At 46.6% G+C, this 14534-nt stretch overlaps 1 long non-coding RNA gene across 2 annotated transcripts; it reads right to left on the minus strand.

Annotated features, from left to right (window-relative positions):
- Window positions 1-306: 306 nt before the first annotated feature.
- LOC147722516 (uncharacterized) lies at window positions 307-12421 on the minus strand. 2 transcript variants are annotated; one of them, XR_015309881.1, is made up of 3 exons: window positions 11769-12421; window positions 11122-11346; window positions 307-4078 (listed from the first exon to the last, which is right to left on the minus strand). It is a non-coding gene; the product is annotated as an uncharacterized LOC147722516 (long non-coding RNA). The 2 variants fall into 2 exon arrangements; XR_015309880.1 differs by having other exon boundaries at window positions 11122-12421.
- Window positions 12422-14534: the final 2113 nt, after the last annotated feature.

Raw genomic sequence — 14534 nt, forward strand, 5'->3', positions numbered from 1 at the left:
TCACTGCACTGCTTCCCTCAAGTGTAAACCTTGTCGACATCACTTTTAAGACACCACCCAACAAACACATATGACATCGGTCCTCTTACTCACATAGTCCTCACACCACTCACAGTGTGACCGGTTCTGTGTACAAACTCCAGGGTATGGAGGACCCAAATGATGAAATAATGGTGGTACAGAGCGGCAACTGATGGGAAAAATTCCTGCCCAAGTTGCACACTGAAGGTTGGTTAACACTTTGTAGTAGCAAGTCTGAAATACAAGGGATAATTAATGATAGGAAAGACAGACACAACCACAGAATTTGTCAGCTCAGAATATGGTATATTTATTAGCCACAACAAATACAATTTAACGTGCAACACGGTGACAGTCAGCATAGAAGCTAGAATGTCCAAAGATTTATTGAGTTTGGTATGTTTTATAGATTTAAACCACAAGACCACCCATATGACACGTAGCAAGAAGTATTATACGTAGTCTACAGTGCATCATGAAACCCACAGCCAATAGACAGGATCTGTAACAAGATATCTCCTTGTAAGGTGTGATAGATTTGATGCATACATACTGTAGCTAACCATGTGATCAGAATGGGCAGTTTGGGGACAGTCAATCAAAATGCGAGCTGCCATGGCCTGATATATTTCCATACAAACTGCGACATAAGCAGGCGATGAGTAATATTGCGAAATCTTGTTATTTGTTAAAATAAGGTATTGTGCAAGCCGTGTGTCACGTACCTCGTCTGGGCGTGGAGAATTGCAAGGACAGCATTTCTCAGACGGTGAAAGTGCAAAACACCCAAGATGGAGGGTTTTTTTATGTAGGCTAAACTAATAGGCCTGAAGCTATTCTATTTGGTATCAAAAGGAAAAGATGGCTTCAACATTCCCAAATCTGATACCAAATCAATATACCCTGCGTGACAACCTATTCATGCCCATGGCTGGCATTTCTGCCACTGCCTGCAGCTCCTGTTGCTCCGGCTCATGGCCGCGTTTATTGCCACAGCGCATAGAGCGTGAGCAGTGGGAGACAAGGGATGCACAGCAGACTGGGCAGACCTGTATCATAATGCAGAGTGTCAACAACACAGCTGCTATTATGATAACAGCCTTTATGATCCATGAGCCCCAACCTGATAGCCACAGCATCAGTTTATCCCAGAACTCACCAGTGTGTATGCCCTCTGCCTCATCCCTAATATCCTTTATGTTATGGATTGCCCTATCTATGTTTTGGCTGTAGTCAGGTATATATGAACAGCACCTCTGGTGGATCACCTGACAAACCCCACCCTCTTTGGCTAGGATGATGTCTAAAGCAACCCTATTTTGAATTACTACCGCTCGCATGGCGGACAGCTCTGCTGTTATGTTTCCCAGTCCTGCTGCAGTGGAGTCAGCCAGATCCTCAATCATTCTAGCTAACTCATGTATCCTCTGGGTGGTGTACACTACTCCAATACCTGGGATTATTACTCCAACAGCGGTCATAAAATGATCAACCCATCCAGCTGTCCTTCTCATCCTTGTAGGCCTCACACCTGGCCTTCTAGCCTGTGTTATGTCTGAGAAGTGGACCATACGTGGTATTATTGATGCAAGGTAGCAGCGGCCATACCAACCTGGAGGTAGGTAAAAGTAAGCCCATGGTCCGCAGACAAAAAATAGTCCCTTGTAACCCACCAGTCCAGGTGAGGACCCAGTGTTGCTATCCTTGATACGTGACAGTCTCGTGATGTGTGTGCAGTTGCTTTTGCCCACAAAAATCTTGTTCACCTTCCTAGGCTCCATTATTCTCCTCATCTTGTTTATCCTGTCCTTACATGCCAACAATCCTTGTTGTCCCTGTAGCAGATCCTGTAACACACAAGGGTATGGTATGCATGACTGCTGTGTTGAGCAGTTATGTGCTATAGTTATGTCTGAATGTAATTTAGGTGCTCTGTCCCGTTGCATCCCTTCATCATATAGGATGCAGGATGGGGCCAGGGACAGCTCATCTACCCTAAACCTTGGTATATTAACCTCCTTGTTTCCACTCTGGTCATTGCCACTCCCCTCAGCCCTGTTTCTGGATCTCCTGTCAAATGTGCTAAGCATCTCAGTGTCTGACCTTGTAGGGTGCATATTCCTGCATGGTGCCCATTTATTTTTAGTTTCTCTGGCACCCTGTCTGATGCTCTCTATATTGGAAACATTCAGTGTTGGGGCTGTCGCGAGGCCAGTGTTGGGAGGTGCAACTAATACTGACATATTGTGTTCAGTGGAGAGTAACTCATGCATCAGAATACAACCCATATACTTGGAAACTGGTAGTACAATGTAGCTCATGCTGTGCTGTGTATCTGTAGGTAGTTGGGTGCATACATAACAACCTGAAATGTTCATGATCTGTACATATAATTTCAGCATTTCGACATATTTATTGTTATCATATTCTTCCCACAATTCTCTGTCATTCTCTTCTCTAACCTCCTTCTTCCCTAACACAATCTGGTCTGGCACAACTATGTTTCGCTCTCCATGTTGTACAACTGTATTATTTTCATCACCCACTTTGCCATGAAGAAATGGGATATCAAACTCCTCGGCAAACATTATAAACATTGTTGTCAGAACTATCCCAGGTACTGGTGATAATACAGCTGCCAGAATATATGGCCATTTACGCTCATTTGTACTTGGCCTAGGCATTTTAAAAGCGTTTATGGGACTAATAATAAGCCGTTATTTTCGCCCCAATTGACGTCTGTAACAATATGTAACCCACTGTTTTCTATGGCAATTATAATACTTTGTAAAACTTCAGTACGTGCTGTTGCTAGCTCCTGGGCTGATGGTAGGAAGCCAACTATTGGGAAGGAAAGGTCATTCAGAATAAGGGTCTGCAGCCCGCTCAATATTGGGGGATTTGGCACTGCTACTCTTTGAACAGTTGTTACCTCTACTCCTGGTGATAACGTTGCCACTGCTGACCTTATTGTTATATATAACACCCTTTCTTCCACCACCCGTATCGTAATCCACCTGTGTACTGCAGGTGGTGCAACCTGCATATCTCAATTTTATTAGCAATTAATAAAATGTGGTTACAACATCCATTATTGCCCCCCAGCCAATGTGATGTATGCCAGATATGACACTGTCCAAGATGTCAAGGCGTGTGTTTGCCAGTTCCTGTGTTGGTGCTTGGCTGCCAAATGTGGGAAATGTAAGCTGTTGCAATATCAAGTCCGTCAACTTGCTCATCAGTGGTGGTTTTGGTACAATCAGCTGGATTTGTCCCTTCTTTTCCACTCCTGGCCACAATAATCGTATAACTATCACCAATTCCGATTCTTGTACTTCTATTGTCATTTGCATCAGTCTACCACTTCTTGTAGTGATCAAAGGTGGTCCAGATGCGGTGGTAGTCATGTAGGTGAATACAGTCTATTTCCACAGTTCAATGTTCCTCTGGTGCTTCACTATTCCGTGTTGTACTTATAGTTCTTTATGTCTAACTAACAGGGTCTTGTATCCCTATATTTGATACAGACACTAGCACCATTTGAAATCAAACACGTTGGTGCCTTTGCTGGGTCTGACAGAGGTTACCAGTACATAACAGACGATAGGCACTTGAAGGAGACAGGTGTCTCTATGATGTCATCTGGAGGACGTGTCTGCCAGGCACAGCAGATAGTTGCATTGGTCGGTCTGTTGGAGGGTTGGCCCGCAGCCAGTAGGAGATCTCTTCTTCCTTATCCCCTGTCGTGCTGGTCAGGCTGGTCCTTCCTGGTGGATCGGAGGTTGTACCTATGGTCCGCCTCAGGTGCTGCTGGTGATGTTGCCGGAGCTTGCCGTCCGTCGTCCTGGTCCGCCGTCCGCTTGGTGTGGGAACTGTGGATCCACGACGTCAGTCCCTCGCACTTCACGGCGGTCGCTGTGGTCAGTAGGACGGTGTAGGGGCCCTTCCACCTAGGCTGGAGGCAGTGCCGTCGGGTGTGGGACTTGATCCAAATCCGGTCGCCAGGCTGCAGGTCATGTGGCGGTGGAGTTGCTGCTTCTGGAAGAGCCTGCAGGACCTGGCGGTGAAGATAACGTAAAGTCTCAGTTAGTTTTTTACAGTAACACAAAAGCAAATCGTCTACTATTGGCAGAGGCGCAGTGGACATATGACCTGCAATATTCATCGGGCGGCCGAACAACACTTCATGTGCACTTAGTTTAGTTATCCTGTCAGGTGTACTTCTCATTGCTAGCAGAGCTATTGGTAGTGCATCCACCCATGATAGTTCTGTGGATGCGCAGATTTTCCCTATTTTATTTTTCAAGACCCCATTTTTTCTTTCGACTGCACCTGCCGCTGGTGGGTGGTAAGCGCAATGCAACTTCTGGGTGACCCCAAGGCCTTTGCATAGACCCCTTATCACCTGAGAAATGAATGCAGGCCCATTGTCTGAGGCCAGAAGTATTGGGATCCCAAATCTGGGGATCAAGTCTTTCAGAAGACACTTAGCAACTGTTAATGCATCACAGTTCTTTGTGGGGTATGCCTCAGTCCACTTACAAAACATACAGACGATGACCAAAACATGCCTGTACTTCTGGGTGGGGGGCATGTCAATGAAATCCATTTGTAGGCTTTCAAACGGTCCATGAGGTGGAGGGAAGTGACCAGGTGCAGTATGGGTACTCTTACCAGTGTTATACTGCGCACAGATAGTGCACTGTCTGCAAAGTCTCTCAGCTGCTTGACGAAATTTGCTATGATACCAGCATTGTGAAAACAGCCTAATCATTCCATCTCTCCCAACATGTGAGGGGCCATGGAAGAGACGTGCCATTGAAGGAAGCATTGATGAAGGCAGGCATATCTTCCCGTTGGGCCCAGTCCATAATCCTTCCTCTGTTTTCACACACCCTCCTTTTGCCCACCCGGTCATCTCCTCAATGTCAACTTGTTTCTGGATGTGGATTGGGTCAAAATGCAATGAGTCTTGTTTAGCGTCCACCCTTTCATTGCTGCTCTCTATCTGTACCATTGCTAGCTGGCAGCCTGTCAGTGCTATCCTCTTTGCTTCTCCATCAATGAATGCATTTCCCCTTGACACATAGTCTCTAGATGATGTGTGTGCAGCACATTTTATGATGGCTACCTTGGATGGGAGCAGCATCGCCTGGAGGAGGTCGCAGATCAACTGCGCATGCTGTATCTGTTGCCCGGCTGATGTGAGGAACCCCCTCATGGACCACAATTGGCCGAAGTCGTGCACCACACCGAATGCATACTGGCTGTCGGTATATATATTTACCTTTCTACCCTCAGCCAGGATGCATGCCCTTGTCAATGCCACGAGTTCAGCCGCTTGTGCACTTCTGGCAACTGCCAGCCTCCCTCCCTCCAGTAGTTTGTTGGCGGTACCCACCGCGTAAGAAGTCTGTAGATCCCCTCTTTCATCTCTTAAACATGACCCATCTACAAACAGGTCCCCCTGAGCATCTGATAATGGGGTGTCCAGTAGGTCTGGGCGTACCTTAGTATGCCTGTCTATAGCCAGGGTGCAGTCATGAAAGGCATCATCTGAGCAAAAGTCCTCCAAATCATGCTCTGTTGGTAAGAGACATGCAGGGTTCAAGGTGGTGCATCTCTTGATGGCAATGTGTGGTGCCAACAGTACTAGCTCATATCTGGTGAGGCGTGCATTTGTCAGGTGCTGTGTCCTGGTGGAGGTAAGCAGAACATCCACAGCATGGGGAACGTGTAAAACAAGGGTATGGGCCAATACAATGTTTTCTGACTGTTCCACCGCCAGTGCTGCAGCAGCCACCGCTCTGAGACACGGTGGTAACCCAGAAGCTACTGGATCTAGCGTGGCTGAGTAGTAAGCTACAGGACGGTAGTAGGAACCATGTTTTTGGCTTAACACCCCTAACGAACACCCTCCCTTCTCATGGCAGAACAAATGAAATTCCTTGCCATAATTTGGTAAGCCAAGTGCTGGGGCCCCACCCAATTCGCTTTTCAGTGTTGTGAATGCTAATTCACATTCTGGGGACCATGGCACCTCATCAGGAACCTCTTTGTGTGTCAATGCTTGCAGTGGTTTAGCAATCAGGGAAAAGTTCGGGATCCAGTGCCTACAATACCCCGCCACCCCCAGAAAAGCCCTGACTTCTTTCTGCGTGCGTGGACGGGGAAAACCAGTGATGGTTGAAATTCTATCAGGCAACAATTTTCTCGCTCCCTCTGACAATTCATGCCCAAGGTACTTCACTGCAGTGAGGCAGAACTGTAGTTTCTTTGGTGATACCTTGTATCCTTTCAGCGCCAGATGGCAGAGGACAGCAATAGTGTCCTCCTCGCAGGCCTCTTGTGATGGGGAGGCCAAAAGCAAATCATCAATATATTGGATGAGAGTGGATCCTCCCTTAAGTACCAGGGAGTCTAAATCTGTTTTTAGTGCATTTGTGAAAATGGAGGGGGACTCTGTATACCCCTGTACTAATCTACACCAAGTGAATTTCCTTGAACGAAATACAAAGCTGAATAGGTACTGACTGTCTTGATGCAGTGGTATTGTAAAGAAGGCGGAGCTAAGATCCATCACGGTAAAGTGTGTGGCTGATACAGGGATATTTGATAATATTGTTGCAGGATTTGGAACCACAGGGAATGAGGGCTCCACTATTTTGTTCAGTTCTCTCAGATCCTGAGTAAAACGGTACACAGGGGCCCCATCTGGGCCCTTGGATGCCTTTTTAATGGGGAGTATCGGGGTGTTGCATGGACTGGAGCGTATTTCTTTGATTATTCCCTGCTTTAGGAGATCTTTTATGACAGGTGCTATTCCTTCCTCTCCTTCTTTGGAAATTTTATACTGTGGTACTCTTGGGAGACGGGCTCCGGGTTTTAATTTTATTCGTACTGGTGGGTAATCTAAGACTTGTCCTACATCATTAGCACTTGTGGCCCACACCTTGGGTGGCACTGTGTCACGTAACCTAGGGGGTACAGCAGGATTGGGACATGTCATGTAAGCCTGTAACATCAGACCATGTGGGCGACTCTCCAGAAAAACCCCTGTTGGTGAACAGTGTATGGTGCATTGGAGTTTGCAGAGCAAGTCTCTACCTAGTAAGTTAACCGGACAGAATCTGCTGAAGATGAATTGATGGGTAACAGCTATGCTGCCCACCACTAATTTTAGTGGTTGAGTCAAATACTCATCTATTGGCTGTCCTGTCATTCCGACTGCAGTGATTAATGTCCCAGAAAGTGGTGCCATAGACATCTCAGATGCCTTAAGCATTGATCTTTGAGCTCCTGTATCAATCAAAAATGGTATGATTTGTCCCATTATTGATCCCTCTACATATGGGCCTGATTGGTCCACTGCAATTGCTGGAGCTATTAGGCAGTCTTCCACTTTCAGGCACCCCTAGTATGAACTCCTTGGTCGTGGTGGTGGTGGGAAATCAGTGTCTCTCTGCACCCACCCATCTGCCCCTGTCCAGTCTTGGTGACCTTGGGGATCTGATGACACCGGTCTGTACTGGTCATTGTCCCTATAATCTTGACGCTGGGGGTTTTGCTGAAAACCTTTCTGATTTTGCCCCCTGTTCTGTGAGGCTGTGTCATCCCCGTATTTCTTTTTAAGCAGTGGGCAATCAGACCTCCAATGACTAGGGTCTTTACAGTTGAAACATGATGTGCCTGGTGGGGGTACGGGTTTTGAACTTTTATTAAAGTTACGTCCACCCCCTCTCCCTCTTATTCTATCTCTCCCCCTGCCTTGTTGTCCTGTGTAGAACCTTTCCTGTGCTACCATCAATCTAACCTTCTCCTTTTTCAATTTTTCAGCTTCTATCAACTGTGCATTCGCCTGATAATCAGAACAATATCTAGCCGCAGACAAAATTTTTTCAATGGGCTCTTGCTGCCAGCAAACAAATGATTTCTGTAAATGAGTTTTTATTGGTGGGCTCAACCCCTGAACAAATGTTGTTACAAATGCCGGCATTGCATCGCCTAGGGGGTTCTTCAACCCACTATTCTGCTGATATACCTGTAACAGGCGGTCAAAGAATGTATTTACACTCTCATCCATCTCTTGTTTAGTATTGGTAATTTTATTCCAATCTACTTTATTTTCCGGTACCTTCTCCTTTAAATATTTAATTACTTCATCATATTTGTCCTGCACTTCATCCCCTGGGGCTCCGCCTTTTTCTCTCTGTGGCTCTGCTTTAGGCCAGTCCACCTTTCCCTTGCACTCTTCCCATAAATCCTTTGGCACTATGATGTTAAATAGGGTATCGAAGTCACGCCACAAAAGACCCCCTAATTTAGACATTTTATCTATTTCTGTGTACCACTTTCTAGGCTCCTCCCTTAATTTCGGGAATTCGCGCGTGAAGATCATCAGATCTTGCCTGGACCATGGCACAAATACGTATGCATTATCCCGGCTACCTGGTGGTGGGGGTATCTCCCTTAAAGGCATGATTAATGTTGGCGGTGCCTGTGGGCGTAAGGATTTCACCACGTCTAGCACCGCAAACGTGTGCACTAACTGCTTCCACTGTCGTAATTTATCAACTGCATACTGTAGCCTTTCCTTTAGGTCTGTTTCTTGCCATGCTTGCAGATCTGTATCTATAAAGCTAAACTTAGAAACGTCCCATTCATATTGCAGAGGCAGAGATGGGGTTGCTTCCGTGGTATTTAACCCACTTTCTTTCGCCTGTTGTATGTATCTACTATGTGCTTCTGCACCTTCTTCTAGGAGCTTGGCACGGGCTATGGATAATGTTTTTTCCAGATATGCTCTCCCTTTCTCAGTCGCAAACTTCGCTACTGTTAATTTCTCATCAATCATCTGGCGCAGCCCTTCCTCACACTTTTCCGTATCAGTTCTAAGAAGCATTGTGTTTTTTTTTATGGCTGGGGAACTCTGCCGAGACCCAGTACAGTCAGGGCGGGGCAGAGTAGAGTCTAGAGGCAAGCTTGTCCGTCTCTGAACATTTACCTGCTTGTCAGCCTCACTAACTGCCCTCGCCAGAATCGCGATATCGTGGTTCGTTTTCAATACATATGTGCATATGTTCCATATTAAGATGTGCCATTTAGAAGGGTTGAAACTGTCATCTAGGGACCTGTCACAAAAGCACTGCATCCAGGGACAGTTAAGCAAATTCGGGGCGGAAATATTCTGCCGTAAGCAGCAGGCTAATAATAGATCTTTCCTTTTGGACTGTGTCTCAGCGATTGCAGCTGCTTCCTGCCTCACTTGCTGTAACACAGCCATGTCTTGGACCTCTTCCAAATCTACCCGTTTAGAGGTTTCATCCAGCAAGCGACGCGTTAGATCAACAGCATCTCTCTTCTGTTCTTCGCTAGGCAGCGCAGTGGGTAATGCTGGTGCTGCTGAGATGCCCATTCTACCCATTAAAATGTCTTCTAAAAGTTGGTCTTCCAATCCCGCATTTTGCTCTAACTCTACTGCAAGGCTTGGGTACACTCCCACTACCTCTAATTGTGTCTGCCTCCAATCCTCATTAATTTGTTTTGCGGCTATATCATGCAATACTTTATTTCTAACCTGAATAAGTTCCCTATGCACCTTGGATTTTACATCATTAGTAGCACGTAAATCTCTTACAAACTCCTGCCAAATATAATACGTTTCCCATTCAGCAGGTCGGATTCTCCTACCCTTTAACCTCAACATTTGCTTCAAATATGCCAGTTTATTCATATCATATGTACCTCGACATGGAAACTGTAAGTCTGGCTTATTAGCAGTCAAGTCATGCCATTTTCTAATAAACAAAATTGAACTCAGTCCTAGGCGTAAAGCTACCACATGTGCAGGCGAATCTTTCGGTGGGGCTGGCTGGCAGCTATCCAAACTATATTTAGTCAAAGGGTTACCCATGATAAATAATGAGCAGGAAGTGTATATGGAGTGTGTGGTATGTATCGTGGACGCAGCGCAAGGTCTGGCCCGTGAACAATTTTATAACCACAATGAAAACAATGCAATCATACCAGACAGATGATGGAAAAAGGTTGCGCGCTGTACAGTTAACACACACGAAATGTCTACAGACAGTTGCACGTCATTTCAGCCACTTTGTCAGCTATACAATTTCACAGAGGAAGCCTCAGGAAGCCATCCGCCATGTACACAGACAAATCAGCCAATGCCAGTCCACCACAACCACACTGAGTATTGAAAGAAGTATATCAAGTCTTGGGTGCTATGGTATCTGGCGTCCCATTGACTGAAGAGAGAGAAGACAGAGAGAGTGATGAAAGAAGAATAGCTACTCTCCACCTCCTTGCAATCCTCCTGGATCCCAATAAACTGGGAGGAGGGGGCGGCTAGACAGAGAGTATTTGAGAGCACTCAGAACATATGCGAATTTTCATGCATATGTCAACCAATCAAATAAGATAGAGCTGGTGGACCCCCTTCCGTCGTTCTAATATCCACAAGGAACAGATAAACAGATAAATAGGAAAACAGATACACAACCTAGGATCCTCCTTCCCCGCAGCGCTGCAAAATGTGCATGTGTGTTGAGTGCGTGGAACAACCTTAGAGCCCTGAAGGTGGGTGGGCACCGGATAGTTAATCTTTGTGCCACCTGATAATAACTGGGCAGGCAAGCGGTTAATACATTGCCATGCAATTTATTTTTATACTGAGGCAGTCAGCCAGCACATGTGGTTAAGTCGGAGTGTCAGAAACTAGCCACAGTCATGTCAGTCACTAAGCATAGTGCATCAGAACCCTAACTAAAGCACATATCAATACATACAAAAAATGCAATGAATTCCAAAGGCATAGAGCAACAATAATCAAGGATATCACGATAATCAAAAATCAATCAAGGACATCCCCCGTATGTGCCGAAGGGACTACCCCAAGGCACAGACTCAACTTCAGCGCACCCGGTCCCAGCCCACAAGGCCGTGGAACAACGCCAGGCCACACCACAAAACCGGGGAGCAAACGGCTACCACCATCAAGGGAGCACTTACAGGAAACCCACGAGAAGAAGGGCCAACCCCCGCTCAACCAAGATCAGAGGACAAAAACCTCAAAGAAACACTCACCTCCAGTACACGAAGTCCGTCAAACTCACTGACCTCTGCTCCAAACAATCAACGGCAGCTGTCCAACCCCAGACTGGACTCTCACCGGTATGACAGGAAACAGCAGTAGTACGCCTTCCCACGGACCGCAAGCCAACAGGAGTGGGTGCCTGGGAGTCACTGCGTGCATGGAACTCTGTGAGGTACACCGTCACACTGGGGCCGGACAGCGACCGGAGCCAAATACTAGGATGCAAGGAGAAAAACAGCAAATCACAAAGGAGCCCAGAGCCACGAAAGAATCCCTAGGTCCAGAACCGGCTGAGAAGGGAATCAGAGAAAGAATCACAACTCAAACCAGAGCATCAGGGACACAGTCATCAACAGAATGGTGACAAAATAAAAAATAAACGATAACAGCCATCAGAAAAAGGCAGATAAAGACACACACCAACATCGTCCCTATCCAAGCCATACCACAGGGAACAGCCAGACAAATAGGGCAGAGGCAAGAGAAAATACCACATAAACTGAGCTGAGAAAAAATCAGAGGAACAGAGCAGGAACCAGAAATCACGGGAAACAAGGCAGCCCACGAACAGGCCAGCCACCGGTAACCAATGGAGTGAAGCAGAGAGACGGATAGGAAAAATACAAAATCATCGAACCTCAAAACTCCAGGCTCCAAAGGAAACCCGTGGCTCAGCCGCCCGAGGCACGCGATGTCACCACGAAGTCCGGGGCTGCAATTCTCCACCAAAATGTAGTAGCAAGTCTGAAATACAAGGGATAATTAATGATAGGAAAGACAGACACAACCACAGAATTTGTCAGCTCAGAATATGGTATATTTATTAGCCACAACAAATACAATTTAACGTGCAACACGGTGACAGTCAGCATAGAAGCTAGAATGTCCAAAGATTTATTGAGTTTGGTATGTTTTATAGATTTAAACCACAAGACCACCCATATGACACGTAGCAAGAAGTATTATACGTAGTCTACAGTGCATCATGAAACCCACAGCCAATAGACAGGATCTGTAACAAGATATCTCCTTGTAAGGTGTGATAGATTTGATGCATACATACTGTAGCTAACCATGTGATCAGAATGGGCAGTTTGGGGACAGTCAATCAAAATGCGAGCTGCCATGGCCTGATATATTTCCATACAAACTGCGACATAAGCAGGCGATGAGTAATATTGCGAAATCTTGTTATTTGTTAAAATAAGGTATTGTGCAAGCCGTGTGTCACGTACCTCGTCTGGGCGTGGAGAATTGCAAGGACAGCATTTCTCAGACGGTGAAAGTGCAAAACACCCAAGATGGAGGGTGTTTTTATGTAGGCTAAACTAATAGGCCTGAAGCTATTCTATTTGGTATCAAAAGGAAAAGATGGCTTCAACAACTTGAATTCACACAGTCTAAGTCACATAGTGGTAAGTCTCGAGTAAAACACTGAGTCGGGACTCCTGGATACCTTTTGTTGTTGTTATTGTACGAGTGGGGCATGTATCCAGTATAGAGTCATAAAACAGCCCTCAGACCCTCCCCTAAGTAGTGTGTTTTTGTGACAATTTATCCCAGCCACATTGATTGCGGTACACAGCCGGTGCAAGCGCCAGAGCCCACTCTTCTGCAAAGTGCAGTGCTTCCACTCTCGAAACAGTGTTCTCGAAACTAGGGAGGATCACCTCCTCCCCTCGCACAGCTGCAAGAACAAAAGGTGGGGGCCAGTTAGCCTCCGAAAGCAAAATGTCGTACGTAGATTAAAGATTTTCCCAAAATACCACTTTTATGGTACGCTGTATGTCACCTTCAATTAACAGGACAATTTCAAATAGTCTATCAGGGGGAGCAACTCTTGTATCAGCTGTTTCAATCACAACATAAGTGTCAGTCGCTGTCACCTTCAGTAGTGGAAGGAGGGCCTCTCTCACTATGGTAATCTCCGCCACGCTGTCCAGCAAGGTCAGAGCCCACGTCAGATTCCGAAGCAGCGTTCTCACAATCTGGGGCATATCGATGCGACGTTAAGGCTTAGACTTTCTTCTTGGCAAACTGCGGTCTCTGAGGCGTAGAGCCCTCCTGCTTGTCTGCACCGTTGCGCGGGCGGGGCTGATCACATCCTTGCTGGCCACCCCTGCCCCTGCCGCCCCCTCCACCACCGGTTGACGGAGCCGATGAGTCCTGAAAGGAACGAGGAGAGCGTTGGTCAGAAGCCTGAAACCGATCAGGTGATTTAATGATCGCGCGGTCGCGCAATCATAAACACGTTCCGACTGCGCAGGCAACGGAGACGCAGGACGAGAAACCTGTGTTTGTTGTTCTTGCTGTTGCTTACCCTGCTTCTGTTTTTTAGGCCAATTTTGTTTCTTATTGGAATTGGGCTGAACACTCGCTACCGAAGACTGTCCCTGGGGCTGCTTTTTCTCTTTATCAGAAAATGGCTTAAGACCCTTGGCATTGCGGCCAACTGTTTTATAAGCCGCCACAATTATCCTCGCTAACTGTCGGGGTTTCTTGGCATCGGGAAGTACCGCCAAAGCGTTAGCCACCTGAAAGTTCACTGCATCCCCCTTGACATTCGCAAGGATCAGATCGCAAACCACATCAAAGGAGCCACACAGGCGCATACCCAACTCGACCGCAGACTTCGGTCCGTGATCATCTTGAACACATTTAAGGACCGTAGACAGATTGGACACAGACGGGGTGCCAGAGCACCTCAAATAGACCGCTGCAAAAGTCTTACCCCAGGTCTCACAGTCAACAAGCTCAGGGGCCAAATCTTTCGGCAAACTAAGCATAAGAATCCGGTGTTTTTCACCAGGAGTCGTATTAGGAAACACTGCTTCCAGTTGGTCAAATTTCTCGGCACCTTATCTTTGGGCTTCTTGCCCATTACGGAATTAACTATGACAGGACTGATTTTCAGACCAGCCTGCCCTGCCGGAAGTGCCGCACCACCAGGGGCTGCACCCTGAACATTACAGCTCGTGTAATGTACTAATGCTCTAATCACGGCAATAGCGACAACATGAAGTCGCCTGATTTTAGCCAAAGTACAATTGCCGTGATTAGGGTGAGGTGTAAATCCAGCCAAAGCAGGCCAATTTGCGCCTGGAATGGACAAAGGACCGAATCTCAGAGCGGTTAAAGAATGGGGTAGGGCGCCACCAAACCAAACTCCATGCTGCCAAACATCAATAGGTACTTCCTGTGCCCTGTACGGAGCATACTCAGCAGGTACAGGAGTGGCAGCGTATGTGTGGAACACTCCAGAATTTGAGTCCACCGCTGGAAACGTCACCCACGAATAAAACAATTTGTATGGATAAGTGTGTTCCGCACTAACCACCATTATCACAGCCAAGCCCTCCAAAGGAACATTATAAGCCAGCAAATGATCACGCACCGCAATGCG

This window comes from Lissotriton vulgaris, chromosome 4_1, assembly GCF_964263255.1.
Source record: "Lissotriton vulgaris chromosome 4_1, aLisVul1.2, whole genome shotgun sequence".
NCBI lineage: Eukaryota > Metazoa > Chordata > Amphibia > Caudata > Salamandridae > Lissotriton > Lissotriton vulgaris.